This window comes from Zea mays, chromosome 5 (genome assembly GCF_902167145.1).
Source record: "Zea mays cultivar B73 chromosome 5, Zm-B73-REFERENCE-NAM-5.0, whole genome shotgun sequence".
Classification (NCBI taxonomy): Eukaryota; Viridiplantae; Streptophyta; class Magnoliopsida; order Poales; family Poaceae; genus Zea; species Zea mays.
The window spans coordinates 108,042,465-108,058,217 of NC_050100.1; positions in this window are offsets into that span (position 1 = coordinate 108,042,465).

Genomic DNA, 15,753 nt, shown 5'->3' on the forward strand with positions numbered 1-15,753 from the left:
CAGGTTTTAGCATTAACCCAAGTTATTAGCCCAATGTACCCTTTCCAAACGGAAAGAATACCACTTACCAGCACCATAGTCATAACCAAAACCATCAATCTCATTGCCACCTGTAAACCAAAATGTCTCTGATCAAGTACCACTAATCACTGGAGCTCCCTTGGCCGCTCATAACCGCGAGCACGGCTGATATATCAGTTTTCAAACACTCTGCAGAGGTTGTGCACTTTACCCACAAGTCGTGATTCCCTTTGCGCCGGAGAGAGCTACTCCCCATTGACCACTGCCTAGGTGGTCCAGCAGGGCATCACTACGTAGCCTTTACAAAGATTCCCCGGGGCTATAGCCGCCCGTTAGGTTTCCTAAATGCACCGCACTCCTCCCCAAGAGGGCGAACCCAAACTTGGCAGAGCGAGCCGCATACACCGAGCCCCATTGACGGCATGACGGCTAAGCGAACTACACCCCGGATCCTCTAATTATTCAGCTAAGGGCACCCCATTCCACCCTCATGGTTGCACTGTTTTCCTGGGCGGTCATCCATAGAACAGGTCCTTACGGAGAGGCACTCGAGAAACCGCTCGAGCCCCCTTAAAGGCCACAAGTAGAACATCATAATAAGAGAAGGGAAAACAGCGTATCATAGATAATCTCATCATGTTCATTGATTAGAGTTTGAGTAATAGCATAAAGCTAAACAATAATAATCCAACCCAAATAGGTAAACGAGGACAAGGATAACAAAGCTAGTCAATCCTTAGGCATAAATGTGTAATGCGGGAGGTGAATTAAAGAATGAATAGGACAGAGATAGGTCAAGGGACACTTGCCTCCACCAACCGACTGCTGCTCAGGGGCTTCTCCTGCGAGTCCTTCGGGCTCCTCGACCGAATCGTTCTCTATGCGATTGCAAGCATACATACATCCATCCATTCAAATTAGGAAACAAACAGTACACCATACAAGAGAACAAATAAAGGAAATATGCATAGAATATCACATACGATAATGAATTTACCATGGTTAGAAAGAGACGGGGAAAGGTCTTACGAGGGTTAAAGCTTATGCTCGAGACGCGTTACGGGTAGGCAAATAACTAGACGTTACGTGCTCTAGTTCCAATTGGTTCTAACAAAAGGATTAGCTACATGCACTAATGTAAACGTGACCCTTTTTAGTAGATTAACATTGAATGAGATAGACGATTAGCTATACAAATTAACTAACGTAACCAATTTCTAAATTGAGACTCCTATCTTATTAATATAAACAACGTGATTAGCGCGCATAGGATACCGGGGGGGGGGGGGGTAGACGGGGCGTCTGGGGGGTAGACGATCGTGTCGCGGACGCGACAGGGCGCTATGTGTCGCGTCGCGGGCACGATGAGCTACGCCAAGGCGCTGCGCGGGCACGCGCACGCGCAAAGCCACGCTTAACGTGCCGCGAACGAGTCGCGCACGCGTCGGGGCCGCGCGCTGGCCGAGCTCGAGGCCGCGCGCCAAAGGCACGCTGGGCCGAGCTCAAGGCCGCGCCGGGGCCATCACGACACGAGCAAGGCACGCCGGTGGCACGCCAGGGCGGGCGGGCGAACACGGGCGACGGCGAGGGCGGTCGGGCCGGGCGCGGGGCTCGCCGGGGACGAGCGCGGCGGGGGCGGCCGAGCCGGGCGCGGGCGCCATGGCCGGGGACGGGCGGTGCTCGCGCGGGGGGGGCGGCCGAACCGGGGCACGGCGGGGCCGGCGAGGGGGGCGGCCGAGGTCGGGGACGGGCTCGCCGGGGGGCGGCCGAACCGAGGGCGGCGTGAGGGCGGCCGGGCGCGGGCGGGCTCGCTGGGGCGCCGGGCGGACGGGGCGGGGTGGGGCGGGGCGGGCTCGCCGGGGCACGGCGAGGTGGGGCCGGCGCGGGATGCCCGAGCCGGGCGCGGCGGGGCGGGGCGGGGTGGGCTCGCCGGACATGGGGGCGGGGCTCGCCGGAGGCGGCCGAGTCGGGCGGCGAGCCGGGTGGCTCGCCGAGCGGCCGGATGGGCGAGGAAGGAGGAGGGAGAAGGGGGAAAGGAGAGGGGAGGAGGGGGGGCCTCACCACGGCGGGGGAGGGCGGCGCGACGGCGCGCGGGGGAGGGAGCGGCGGCGGCGGCGCTAGGGCAGGGGAGGGCGGCGGCGGCGCTAGGGTTAGGGAGAGGGAGAGAGAGAGGGAGAATGATGGGCGGGGCCCGCGGGGAGGGAAAATTTTGGGGGGAAGGGGGGAGGGGGCGGCTGGGCCGGCCATGGGCCCAAAGCGGGGGGGCGCGCGGGGGTGGGTCGGCCGGGATGGCCCACGGCGGGGGAGGGGAGGGGGAAAGGGGGGGCTGGGCCGCCAGCTGGGCCGGCGCGAAGGGGGAGGGGGAAAGGGGGGGAGAGAGAAAAAGAAAAGGGTTTTTTTCCTTTTTCCTATTTTCCATTTTCTATATCCCCTATTTCGCATATGCCTAATTCTCCAACTCACCCAACCACAAATAAAAAAGGTGCATAATCCGGCATGATGCAACAACCAAAAATAGTTCTAGGTTTTGCGTATACAAGATGTCGAGCTAATTCTCGCTATAACTTTTTGGAAAAGATCAAGGCTTAGCGAGGAGAAAAAGGGAAAAGGAAAGGGTAACGCTTGAATTTGGTGTTAGAAAAGAAGAAAAAAAATTCTACCCCCAAATTCAGGGCATTACAAACCTATCCCCCTTAAAAGAATCTTGCCCTCGAGATTCAGGGTTGGCTAGCAAAGAGCTCAGGGTATTTGGCCATCAGATCATCTTCACGCTCCCAGGTTGCTTCTTCCTCAGAGTGATGACTCCATCTGACTTTGCACATTGTGATGGTCTTCCTTCAAGTGACTCTGTCTGCGGTCTCAAGGATTTGCGTTGGCTTCTCAACGTAGGTCAAGTCGTCCTGGACTTCAAGACCTTCAACTGGCAACTGCTCTTCCGGCACACGCAAGCACTTCTTCAACTGAGACAGCTGGGCCGCCAGCTGGGCCGGCGCGAAGGGGGAGGGGGAAAGGGGGGGAGAGAGAAAAAGAAAAGGGTTTTTTTCCTTTTTCCTATTTTCCATTTTCTATATCCCCTATTTCGCATATGCCTAATTCTCCAACTCACCCAACCACAAATAAAAAAGGTGCATAATCCGGCATGATGCAACAACCAAAAATAGTTCTAGGTTTTGCGTATACAAGATGTCGAGCTAATTCTCGCTATAACTTTTATTTAACCTGATTTAAATTCAAACAGAACTTGAATAATTCATATCTTCTGTTTTATTCACCCAAATCAAGTCAAACCAATTTTGCCAGATCTTAAATAATGTAAACTACTTAAGAAAAATATAAAACCTCTAAGTACTACAGAAGACTTTAGGGTTCTAATTTAAATACTGATTTGGCCAAAAGCTAAATAATAGGAGGGGAAATAATTGCACTATTTAACTAAGGATAAAAAAATTTAGAGAAGTACTTGACCACGTACTGACCTATTTAAAAATGATAAACCCATCTGTACACCCCATTAAGGTAGAGTTTGCCATTTATTTCACATTGTGCTTAAAGTTAAAGAAAATAGGAAAGGTAATTTAAATAAAGAACCAGGGAGCCCCCATATTTTTGTTAGTCTACTTATTTAGTATAGTTCACTAGAAAAATCTATTATACTCTGGTTTAGTACAAAATAATTGGGATACCTTTTATTTTAAGAAAACAAGGAAAACTTAGAAAAACCCTAGAAAAATAACCTCAAGGTGAAAACACCCCAAACCTTGGGATAATTAATGTTTTGTTATTAAAAACATAGGAAAAATATGAAATCTGCTGTTTGACATTTTTCAAATAACAAGACAGGAGAAAGTGCCTTTTTGGCATTAAACTTTAGAAAATCACAACTAAATAACCATCAATTAACTTTCTGTAATTTTTGGCACAGAATCTTGTTATTACTGTTAGATGCCAACAAAAATGACCCTTAGGACAGAACCCACCCCTAGTTAAGAGTTCTAGTGCAAAGTGACCCCTTTGCCCAACTTTTGTTATTTTTGTCCAAGGCATAGTCTTTTTATTCTGAACCTCAAATTCCTAGGACAGACTATAGTTACCAATGGCAACCCACTTTAATTTTTACAGAAGTTTTGGAAAAATTTAAACCACTGTTGTAGTTCAAACCCACACTAGAATTCATAATTAGAAAATGAAAAAGGGGAAATTGATAATGGAAACTTGTGTCACCCTAACCCCACTAGCAAAACCCTTTTTAATTTGCCCACTGAAATATGTAAGGAAAATACAAATCCACTATGCTTATTCTCAACCAAACCTAAACCTAGAATGATAAGCATAAACCACTAAAAGCCATGTATGACCAAGAAACCCTAAGTTACTAACTTACTTTGTTTTTCTTCCTTTAGCATAATGTTGTTAAACACTGCATAATCATGACATACATGTTCATTGCATTCAATAGATTGCAGCCTCGCTGACGGAGAGTACGTCCTCGTGCCGGAGCAAGGAGTTGCTCAGGAGGTAGCCCCGGATCCAGCACCAGAGCCTGCACCAGAGGATCTGCCTGCCACTGCTTTGGAAGGCAAGCCCCGGTTTTATGCATAACCTATTCTATATGCTATTTTACTATACTTAATGATTGTAGGATTGAATGTGCACTTAAGTGTAGGAGTTGTTTGGAACCCTAGTTGCATGATCTCAGGAATCCCATTGAGATGAATACTAGTCTGCTAAGCCGAGTAGCTGCTTTATTAATTAGGGATTTCGATAGAAGTCGAGTGATTTTCTAACACTCGCGCGAGGTCAGGAAATTGGTTGTATCCTCTTTCTTATCATAATGATGCTGGTTTGTGGACAACAATCCATGGGGATTGGTTGTCCATGGGATAAAAATTGGAAAAAGGATTAAGGTGTGGTACCGTGTGTCAAGCGTTTGAACGTACTAAGCACATGCCGAGAAATATGGTAAATCGGTAAGCCTAGTACCTGAGTGAACCTGGCAGTGGACATATCCCCTCACGCGACCTGAGACGAGGTCTCCCATTTCGGTTATGGTGGGTACAAGTGCGGTCACTGCACGACGGCAGTCGGGGTCAGTGAGGCATTGTACGCCAAGGCGGTGAGCCCTGATCTGCTGACGGGGAATCGATGGGGACGGTTGATGTGTGTGGGGACGGAGTGCCTCGACACGTCGTGTGTTTAGGTTTACCTTGCAAGGATAAAAACTCGATTCAAATCGTCTGCTTCTCGCAGCTAATGAGACTGCTTGATCCATGCTGCTACATTGAGTAACAAGTGGAAATGCGATGAGTTGACATAAGATGTTGATTGCTAAATATGTTTGATACCATGTATGAGTAGATAGTACACATTTAGCCTTAAGAGAGTCACACTTAAACTTGACAAAGCTAAAATTTGATTTACAAACTCAGCTAGTGCTTTTGGCAACCAAACCCCACAGCCAAACAGCTGCATGTCTAGAGGTAGAGGAGTAGACTCCTCACACCGGGTAAGTCTAGCTGAGTATTAGTATACTCAGCCTTGCTTGTGGCATAATTTTACAGGTTCTTTGGAGGACATGGTTGCTGGATTGACTTGGCCATCCATCTTGCCACCGGGTTGGACTGTCGAGTGGGACCCCGCCTCGGCTGAGGAGGAGCATGAGGAGTGATGGGACAGGCTTCCCCATCTCTCTGTTTATTTATCGTTAGTTTCATTCCGCTGCACTTCGAACAATGATGACTACTTTTGCAAAACTCCGATGATGATGTAATAATTTAATACTCCTTAATGTATGGTTTTATGTTTTATTGTATTTGCTCTATGACTCACCATCGAGTGAGATTGTGGTACTTGATCCTGTCAGTGGCCTCGTCGGACTAGATCCGAGGGATTGACGAGTTATTCCCATTTAAGTGTGGTCTAGCCTCTAAGGCGGGACTTAGGCACTTAAGTTGGAATAATTCGGGCAGTTCCGCCACAGCTGGTATCGGAGCTTGTACCACCACAGAGGAATCAATAAACTATAAATACCATCCTTTTCCAAAGTAAAACTTGATAGAAACAAATGTTGGATAGATCGTAGGACGATCAGGATAGACCTAGGACGTGAAGCCTTAGGAGGATAGAGGGGTAGTTAGGTGGCTAAGTGATTGAGCCCTACATGCTACTATAAGGGATGGGGGTTCTTCCCTATTCCCTTTACGTTGATGTGAGGTCGTTCAGGACGAGCATGCATGCATTCTTACTCAAACTAATGGATAATTGGGAAAGAACTTTAATACAAACTGATGACCAATTAAGTACCCCAGTACCATTGTTGTAGTTAGAGAGAGGCTGAGTTGTGATTCCTTTTTCTTTTTATAATTCTTTTTCTTTTACTTACGCTTAACCGTACACAGATTCTCACGGATCCTCGGACGAAGGGAATGCACTGTCCCACACTGACGGGCTTGCACGAGAGGGCTTTCCCCGTATTTTGTGGGAGGTACTTCAGGGGGCTGGTTACACGACGCCTCCTCAGTACGCGGTGCAGCAGTTCGAGAAGCACCGAGTGCCCCGCTGTAGGGTGAGGATGACCCTGGACCTCATCCCCTATAGCCAGGCTGGCATTCGCTGGACTCTAAGTCCTTTGGATACCGGGCTGAGGATACGATCGAGGCAATTGCCCTTCACGGATTGACCACTTTCTGCGGATTCCACCCCTTGGAGCTGTCCACTCACCCCATTGGCTTGTTCCCCGCTGAGAAGGAGGACGACCCAATGTGGAAGGACCGAGTCGAGCATGCCAAGGACATCTGGGCTATCTACCCAGGTCAGACGGCTCACTTGACAGTACGGTGCATGAATGCCCTGTACCGTCTGCAAGTGATGCGTGGTGAGGCAATGTCCCATCTGATGGCATTGTTGGAGGCAACTAAGATCACCCTAGATAACATAGAGGAGCTTGTGGTTGACTTGTCCACTGAGATGGTGGAAAAAGACTTACAGGTGGAGCAGCTGTCAAATGAGATCCAAGAGCTTGAGGAACTGGTGGGAACAAGGGAGAACACCATCGAGGTTCTCGAGGATCAACTTATCAACACCCAGCAGCAGCTTGCCGAGGCTAACGAGCACCTGGATATGCATCACCAGGAGATCCAGGACATGGAGGCCAATGAGGACGTCGACATTGAGGGAGGAGAGGAGCCTGCCTCCAGCTTGGACACTGCTGGCTCAGGGAGACCACCTTCCCCCGAGTCGAGTGTTGCCTCGTTCGCTCACTAGGTATCAGGGGTAGAGCTAGAAGTCGGTGATGGTAGAACTCCTCGAAGCTAGCTTAGCTTTTGCACCCTTGGTAGGCTAGATAGAGTTGAGTCTTTTGGGCTATTGATGTAATCGCGATAAACTCTTTTGGAAGCATGGTTGATGAATGATGTCAGTCTTAATTTAAGAAGGAAAGTTTATGCCATGTGAAGTCTTTTATGATTATGCAAGAATCTATCAGTTTCGCCTTTTGACTCTTTCACCGTGATTGAACCTTGAACCTCAAAGATGTGTTATTAAAAATATATGTGATTTTTTTAGATGGCCGGGAGAGCGCGTCGTGGTCAAAATGAGCGCGTTCCTCCACCGCCGCCACCGCCTCCTACGCTGCAGGAGCTAATGGCTCAGCAGAATGAGATCTTGAGGCAACTAGCTCAGCGTCAGCCGCCACCTCAGCACTATGGTGGTGGTGATCATCAGCGTCCGCGGCAGCCACCTACCAGGAGTTCCTCAGTACCCAGCCACCATTGTTCACCAGGGCAGAGGACCCACTTGATGCGGATGTATGGTTGAGAGTAGTGGAATCCAAATTCTCGCTACTCCATGGAGTTTGCTCAGAGGTCACTAAGGTCAGGTTCGCCACCCAGTAGCTTCGCGGACCCGCAAGGACCTGGTGGGACCATTTTCTTGCTATGCAGCCAGATGACCGAGAGGTGGAATGGAGAGAGTTCAAGGCAGCTTTCAGGGGGCACCATATACCAGCAGGCATTATGGACCGAAAGCTCAACGAGTTTCTGGCACTCACTCAGGGAAACCGAACATTGTTATAGTATGCTCAGGCCTTCAATGACCTGTGCCAGTATGCCGGATATCATGCAAACGCGGACGAGAAGAAGAGGGACATGTTTAGGAGGGGGCTCAGCACTAAGCTCCGTGACCGTCTCAACACCGTCTGATGAGGACATCACTATGAGTACGACTACACCAGCAGCACCTCCACATCAAGCGCAACTTCCTTCATTAGCTGGGCCAATCACTAGGGCCCGTGCCAGAGATCTTAACTTCGTCATGCTACTGAAGAATGAGGGCCCAGATGAATAGACGACCAGCCCAACTGCGGCCCATAGTGGACGACCTAGGGTTGGCCGCCCCTAGGGGGCGCGCCCCCTCTATTTATCCAGGAGCTGCGTCTCCTTTATTTTCGAGTTTTGTTTTACGTTAGCCTTAGCTACTCTCGAACACGCGCAAATCTGCGCTGTCTTCGTGTATTCAGAACTCCACCCTCGAGTAATAGATTAGATTGCTCGCATCTTTTTCTTGTTCGTTCTTCGATTGCGCACAGGAAACGATCTTCGTGATCAGGCCGATCTCGCATCAGCAAGGTCGGTAACCACAGGGAGTTGGTTCAGCGATTGCATTGGCGCCTCGGGCTTGCTCGTCGTAGTCGGATCGCAAGGGTCATCTTCCGCCAAATCGGAATTATCTCTACTCGCCGAAAGATCGGGCACCTCAGCTACATCAATTGGTATCAGATTTCCAGGTTGATCGGTGAGTTTATCGAGCGTTTTTTTTCCTACAGTCCACAAAACCGCATAAAAATTCAGGTTAGATCTTATCCCAGCACCCTTTTGAGCCTCGCACTTTCTTTCAATAATCTGCATTGTTGAATTTGTGTGCTTTCGCGTCATTTGTTGCTGGTTGCATTGTGTTCTTCCACCATTCAAACCCTAGCGCCGCCACCATCTCCCGTTTGATCACGCCACAAACCGAGTCAACATTGTTTCCTTGTTTTTCTCCTTCGGTTACGTCAAAAAAAAACAGAAAAAACAGACCGAGTCAACGGCCGTTTCCTTGATTTTCTCCTTCGGTTACGAAAAAAACAGAAAAAAAACAAACCGAGTCAACGACCGCTTCCTTGTTTTTCTCCTTCGGTTACATAAAAAAAACAGAAACAAAAAAAAGAAAACGAAGGAGAAAGGATACGTTTGTTTCATCCCGGTCGTTTTTAAAACATAACTTGAGGAACCTTCCATAAACCGGGCATAACTTTTCGCTCGGGTGTCCAAAAAATCTGAAATTTTTACAGGAGTTAGTTGACACCATTCTGAGGCCGGCCAAACTCACCTACGGTCTGTTTGGGGTTCGACAAAATTGTCAAAAAAATTCAGGAAAATAAAGAAAAAAATTCGTCAAAGTTCTCGCACGCTTTTCAGAGAACTTCCTGATTTTCTATAGACCACATCTGATATCTGTTTTAGGTGAAACTTCGTGTAGCTCCTATCTTGTTGCTTCTTGTGCTGAGAAAAATATCAAAAAAATCATACAAAAAAGAAAAACAAAATCACCTGTGATTTCTACTAGTGCCTTTTTGGCATCACTAGTACAATATTTACGGTACTGCCATTCTGCTAGTTCCATCCATCCTTTGCACCTGTGGCCAGCAATATAGTTTCGTGTTTTGCACTATAATTCAACTTTGCATTATTGTTTGATCGTGCTAATCCTTGACTTGAGTGCAACCTACCCACAACTCCACATATTTCTACGACGAGCAGGTTTCTGTTTCTCCACGCAATCGCTCATCCAATCTTTCACCGGTTCCACCTGTTGATTGCAGTTCACCACTGTGGCTTGGTAAGCACGGATAAGAACTTGATAACAGCACTAGTGTGAGCGCCTTGTGAGCAGTACACCCCTGTTTTTGTCGTTGGTTTTTCTCCTTTTGGTGTTTGCGGCAACGAAATTGCGCGAAACCACCCCAAACATGAGTTTTGGACCTAAAGTAGTGGATTAGGCATGTTCGTTGCGAAAAACGAAGAAATTGATCCGGTGACAAAAACTTGTGCTTTGTATGCAACCCGACACCCGTTTTCGGAATGGGTGACGTGCCGCAACGAAATTGCCCGAAACCACCCCAAACATGAGTTTTGGACCTAAAGTAGTGGATTGGGCATGTTCGTTCCGAAAAACGAAGAAATGGTTCCAGTGGCAAAAACTCGTGCTTGTATGCACCCCGACACCCGTTTTCGGAATGGGTGACGTGCGGCAACGAAATTGTGCGAAACCACCCCAAACATGTGTTTTGGACCTAAATTAGTGGATTGGGCATGTTCGTTGCGAAAAACGAAGAAATGGTTCCGGTGGCAAAAAAACTCGTGCTTGTATGCACGCTCGACACCCGTTTTCGGAATGGGTGACGTGCGGCAATGAAATTGCGCGAAACCACCCCAAACATGAGTTTTGGACCTAAAGTAGTGGATTGGGCATGTTCGTTGCGAAAAATGAAGAAATGGTTCTGGTGGCAAAAACTCGTGCTTGTATGCACCCTCGACACCTGTTTTCGGAATGGGTGACGTGCAGCAACGAAATTGCGCGAAACCACCCCAAACATGAGTTTTGGACCTAAAGTAGTTGATCGGTGAGTTTATCGAGCGTTTTTTTTCCTACAGTCCACAAAACCGCATAAAAATTCAGGTTAGATCTTATCCCAGCACCCTTTTGAGCCTCGCACTTTCTTTCAATAATCTGCATTGTTGAATTTGTGTGCTTTCGCGTCATTTGTTGCTGGTTGCATTGTGTTCTTCCACCATTCAAACCCTAGCGCCGCCACCATCTCCCGTTTGATCACGCCACAAACCGAGTCAACATTGTTTCCTTGTTTTTCTCCTTCGGTTACGTCAAAAAAAAACAGAAAAAACAGACCGAGTCAACGGCCGTTTCCTTGATTTTCTCCTTCGGTTACGAAAAAAACAGAAAAAAAACAAACCGAGTCAACGACCGCTTCCTTGTTTTTCTCCTTCGGTTACATAAAAAAAACAGAAACAAAAAAAAGAAAACGAAGGAGAAAGGATACGTTTGTTTCATCCCGGTCGTTTTTAAAACATAACTTGAGGAACCTTCCATAAACCGGGCATAACTTTTCGCTCGGGTGTCCAAAAAATCTGAAATTTTTACAGGAGTTAGTTGACACCATTCTGAGGCCGGCCAAACTCACCTACGGTCTGTTTGGGGTTCGACAAAATTGTCAAAAAAATTCAGGAAAATAAAGAAAAAAATTCGTCAAAGTTCTCGCACGCTTTTCAGAGAACTTCCTGATTTTCTATAGACCACATCTGATATCTGTTTTAGGTGAAACTTCGTGTAGCTCCTATCTTGTTGCTTCTTGTGCTGAGAAAAATATCAAAAAAATCATACAAAAAAGAAAAACAAAATCACCTGTGATTTCTACTAGTGCCTTTTTGGCATCACTAGTACAATATTTACGGTACTGCCATTCTGCTAGTTCCATCCATCCTTTGCACCTGTGGCCAGCAATATAGTTTCGTGTTTTGCACTATAATTCAACTTTGCATTATTGTTTGATCGTGCTAATCCTTGACTTGAGTGCAACCTACCCACAACTCCACATATTTCTACGACGAGCAGGTTTCTGTTTCTCCACGCAATCGCTCATCCAATCTTTCACCGGTTCCACCTGTTGATTGCAGTTCACCACTGTGGCTTGGTAAGCACGGATAAGAACTTGATAACAGCACTAGTGTGAGCGCCTTGTGAGCAGTACACCCCTGTTTTTGTCGTTGGTTTTTCTCCTTTTGGTGTTTGCGGCAACGAAATTGCGCGAAACCACCCCAAACATGAGTTTTGGACCTAAAGTAGTGGATTAGGCATGTTCGTTGCGAAAAACGAAGAAATTGATCCGGTGACAAAAACTTGTGCTTTGTATGCAACCCGACACCCGTTTTCGGAATGGGTGACGTGCCGCAACGAAATTGCCCGAAACCACCCCAAACATGAGTTTTGGACCTAAAGTAGTGGATTGGGCATGTTCGTTCCGAAAAACGAAGAAATGGTTCCAGTGGCAAAAACTCGTGCTTGTATGCACCCCGACACCCGTTTTCGGAATGGGTGACGTGCGGCAACGAAATTGTGCGAAACCACCCCAAACATGTGTTTTGGACCTAAATTAGTGGATTGGGCATGTTCGTTGCGAAAAACGAAGAAATGGTTCCGGTGGCAAAAAAACTCGTGCTTGTATGCACGCTCGACACCCGTTTTCGGAATGGGTGACGTGCGGCAATGAAATTGCGCGAAACCACCCCAAACATGAGTTTTGGACCTAAAGTAGTGGATTGGGCATGTTTGTTGCGAAAAACGAAGAAATGGTTCTGGTGGCAAAAACTCGTGCTTGTATGCACCCTCGACACCTGTTTTCGGAATGGGTGACGTGCAGCAACGAAATTGCGCGAAACCACCCCAAACATGAGTTTTGGACCTAAAGTAGTTGATCGGTGAGTTTATCGAGCGTTTTTTTTCCTACAGTCCACAAAACCGCATAAAAATTCAGGTTAGATCTTATCCCAGCACCCTTTTGAGCCTCGCACTTTCTTTCAATAATCTGCATTGTTGAATTTGTGTGCTTTCGCGTCATTTGTTGCTGGTTGCATTGTGTTCTTCCACCATTCAAACCCTAGCGCCGCCACCATCTCCCGTTTGATCACGCCACAAACCGAGTCAACATTGTTTCCTTGTTTTTCTCCTTCGGTTACGTCAAAAAAAACAGAAAAAACAGACCGAGTCAACGGCCGTTTCCTTGATTTTCTCCTTCGGTTACGAAAAAAACAGAAAAAAAACAAACCGAGTCAACGACCGCTTCCTTGTTTTTCTCCTTCGGTTACATAAAAAAAACAGAAACAAAAAAAAGAAAACGAAGGAGAAAGGATACGTTTGTTTCATCCCGGTCGTTTTTAAAACATAACTTGAGGAACCTTCCATAAACCGGGCATAACTTTTCGCTCGGGTGTCCAAAAAATCTGAAATTTTTACAGGAGTTAGTTGACACCATTCTGAGGCCGGCCAAACTCACCTACGGTCTGTTTGGGGTTCGACAAAATTGTCAAAAAAATTCAGGAAAATAAAGAAAAAAATTCGTCAAAGTTCTCGCACGCTTTTCAGAGAACTTCCTGATTTTCTATAGACCACATCTGATATCTGTTTTAGGTGAAACTTCGTGTAGCTCCTATCTTGTTGCTTCTTGTGCTGAGAAAAATATCAAAAAAATCATACAAAAAAGAAAAACAAAATCACCTGTGATTTCTACTAGTGCCTTTTTGGCATCACTAGTACAATATTTACGGTACTGCCATTCTGCTAGTTCCATCCATCCTTTGCACCTGTGGCCAGCAATATAGTTTCGTGTTTTGCACTATAATTCAACTTTGCATTATTGTTTGATCGTGCTAATCCTTGACTTGAGTGCAACCTACCCACAACTCCACATATTTCTACGACGAGCAGGTTTCTGTTTCTCCACGCAATCGCTCATCCAATCTTTCACCGGTTCCACCTGTTGATTGCAGTTCACCACTGTGGCTTGGTAAGCACGGATAAGAACTTGATAACAGCACTAGTGTGAGCGCCTTGTGAGCAGTACACCCCTGTTTTTGTCGTTGGTTTTTCTCCTTTTGGTGTTTGCGGCAACGAAATTGCGCGAAACCACCCCAAACATGAGTTTTGGACCTAAAGTAGTGGATTAGGCATGTTCGTTGCGAAAAACGAAGAAATTGATCCGGTGACAAAAACTTGTGCTTTGTATGCAACCCGACACCCGTTTTCGGAATGGGTGACGTGCCGCAACGAAATTGCCCGAAACCACCCCAAACATGAGTTTTGGACCTAAAGTAGTGGATTGGGCATGTTCGTTCCGAAAAACGAAGAAATGGTTCCAGTGGCAAAAACTCGTGCTTGTATGCACCCCGACACCCGTTTTCGGAATGGGTGACGTGCGGCAACGAAATTGTGCGAAACCACCCCAAACATGTGTTTTGGACCTAAATTAGTGGATTGGGCATGTTCGTTGCGAAAAACGAAGAAATGGTTCCGGTGGCAAAAAAACTCGTGCTTGTATGCACGCTCGACACCCGTTTTCGGAATGGGTGACGTGCGGCAATGAAATTGCGCGAAACCACCCCAAACATGAGTTTTGGACCTAAAGTAGTGGATTGGGCATGTTCGTTGCGAAAAACGAAGAAATGGTTCTGGTGGCAAAAACTCGTGCTTGTATGCACCCTCGACACCTGTTTTCGGAATGGGTGACGTGCAGCAACGAAATTGCGCGAAACCACCCCAAACATGAGTTTTGGACCTAAAGTAGTTGATTGGGCATGTTCGTTGCGAAAAACGAAGAAATGGTTCCGGTGCCAAAACTCGTACTTTGTACGCACCCCGACACCCCGTTTTTGGAATGGGTGACGTGCGGCAACGAAATTGGGCGAAACCACCCCAAACATGTGTTTTGGACCTAAAGTAGTGGATTGGGCATGTTCGTTGCGAAAAACGAAGAAATGGTTCCGGTGGCAAAAACTCGTGCTTGTATGCACGCTCGACACCCGTTTTCGGAATGGGTGACGTGCGGCGACGAAATTTCGCGAAACCACCCCAAACATGTGTTTTGGACCTAAAGTAGTGGATTGGGCATGTTCGTTACGAAAAACGAAGAAATGGTTCCGGTGGCAAAAACTCGTGCTTGTATGCACCCCGACACCCGTTTTCGGAATGGGTGACGTGCGGCAACGAAATTGTGCGAAACCACCCCAAACATGTGTTTTGGACCTAAAGTAGTGGATTGGGCATGTTCGTTGCGAAAAACGAAGAAATGGTTCCGGTGGCAAAAACTCGTGCTTGTATGCACGCTCGACACCCGTTTTCGGAATGAGTGACGTGCGGCAACGAAATTGCGCGAAACCACCCCAAACATGAGTTTTGGACCTAAAGTAGTGGATTGGGCATGTTCATTGCGAAAAACGAAGAAATGGTTCTAGTGGCAAAAACTCGTGCTTGTATGAACCCTCGACACCCGTTTTCGGAATGGGTGACGTGCGGCAACGAAATTGCATGAAACCACCCCAAACATGAGTTTTGGACCTAAAGTAGTGGATTGGGCATGTTCGTTACGAAAAACGAAGAAATTGATCTGGTGCCAAAACTCATGCTTTGTACGCACGCCGACACCCGTTTTCGGAATGGGTGACGTGCGGCAACGAAATTGCGCGAAATCACCCCAAACATGAGTTTTGGACCTAAAGTAGTGGATTGGGCATGTTCGTTGCGAAAAACGAAGAAATGGTTCCGGTGGCAAAAACTCGTGCTTGTATGCACCCCGACACCCGTTTTTGGAATGGGTGACGTGCGGCAACGAAATTGCGTGAAACCACCCCAAACATGTGTTTTGGACCTAAAGTAGTGGATTGGGCATGTTCGTTGCGAAAAACGAAGAAATGGTTCCGGTGACAAAAACTCGTGCTTTGTATGCAACCCGACACCCGTTTTCGGAATGGGTGACGTGCGGCAACGAAATTGCGCGAAACCACCCCAAACATGAGTTTTGGACCGAAAGTAGTGGATTGGCATGTTCGTTGCGAAAAACGAAGAAATGGTTCCGGTGGCAAAAACTTGTGCTTGTATGCACCCCGACACCTGTTTTCGGAATGGGTGACG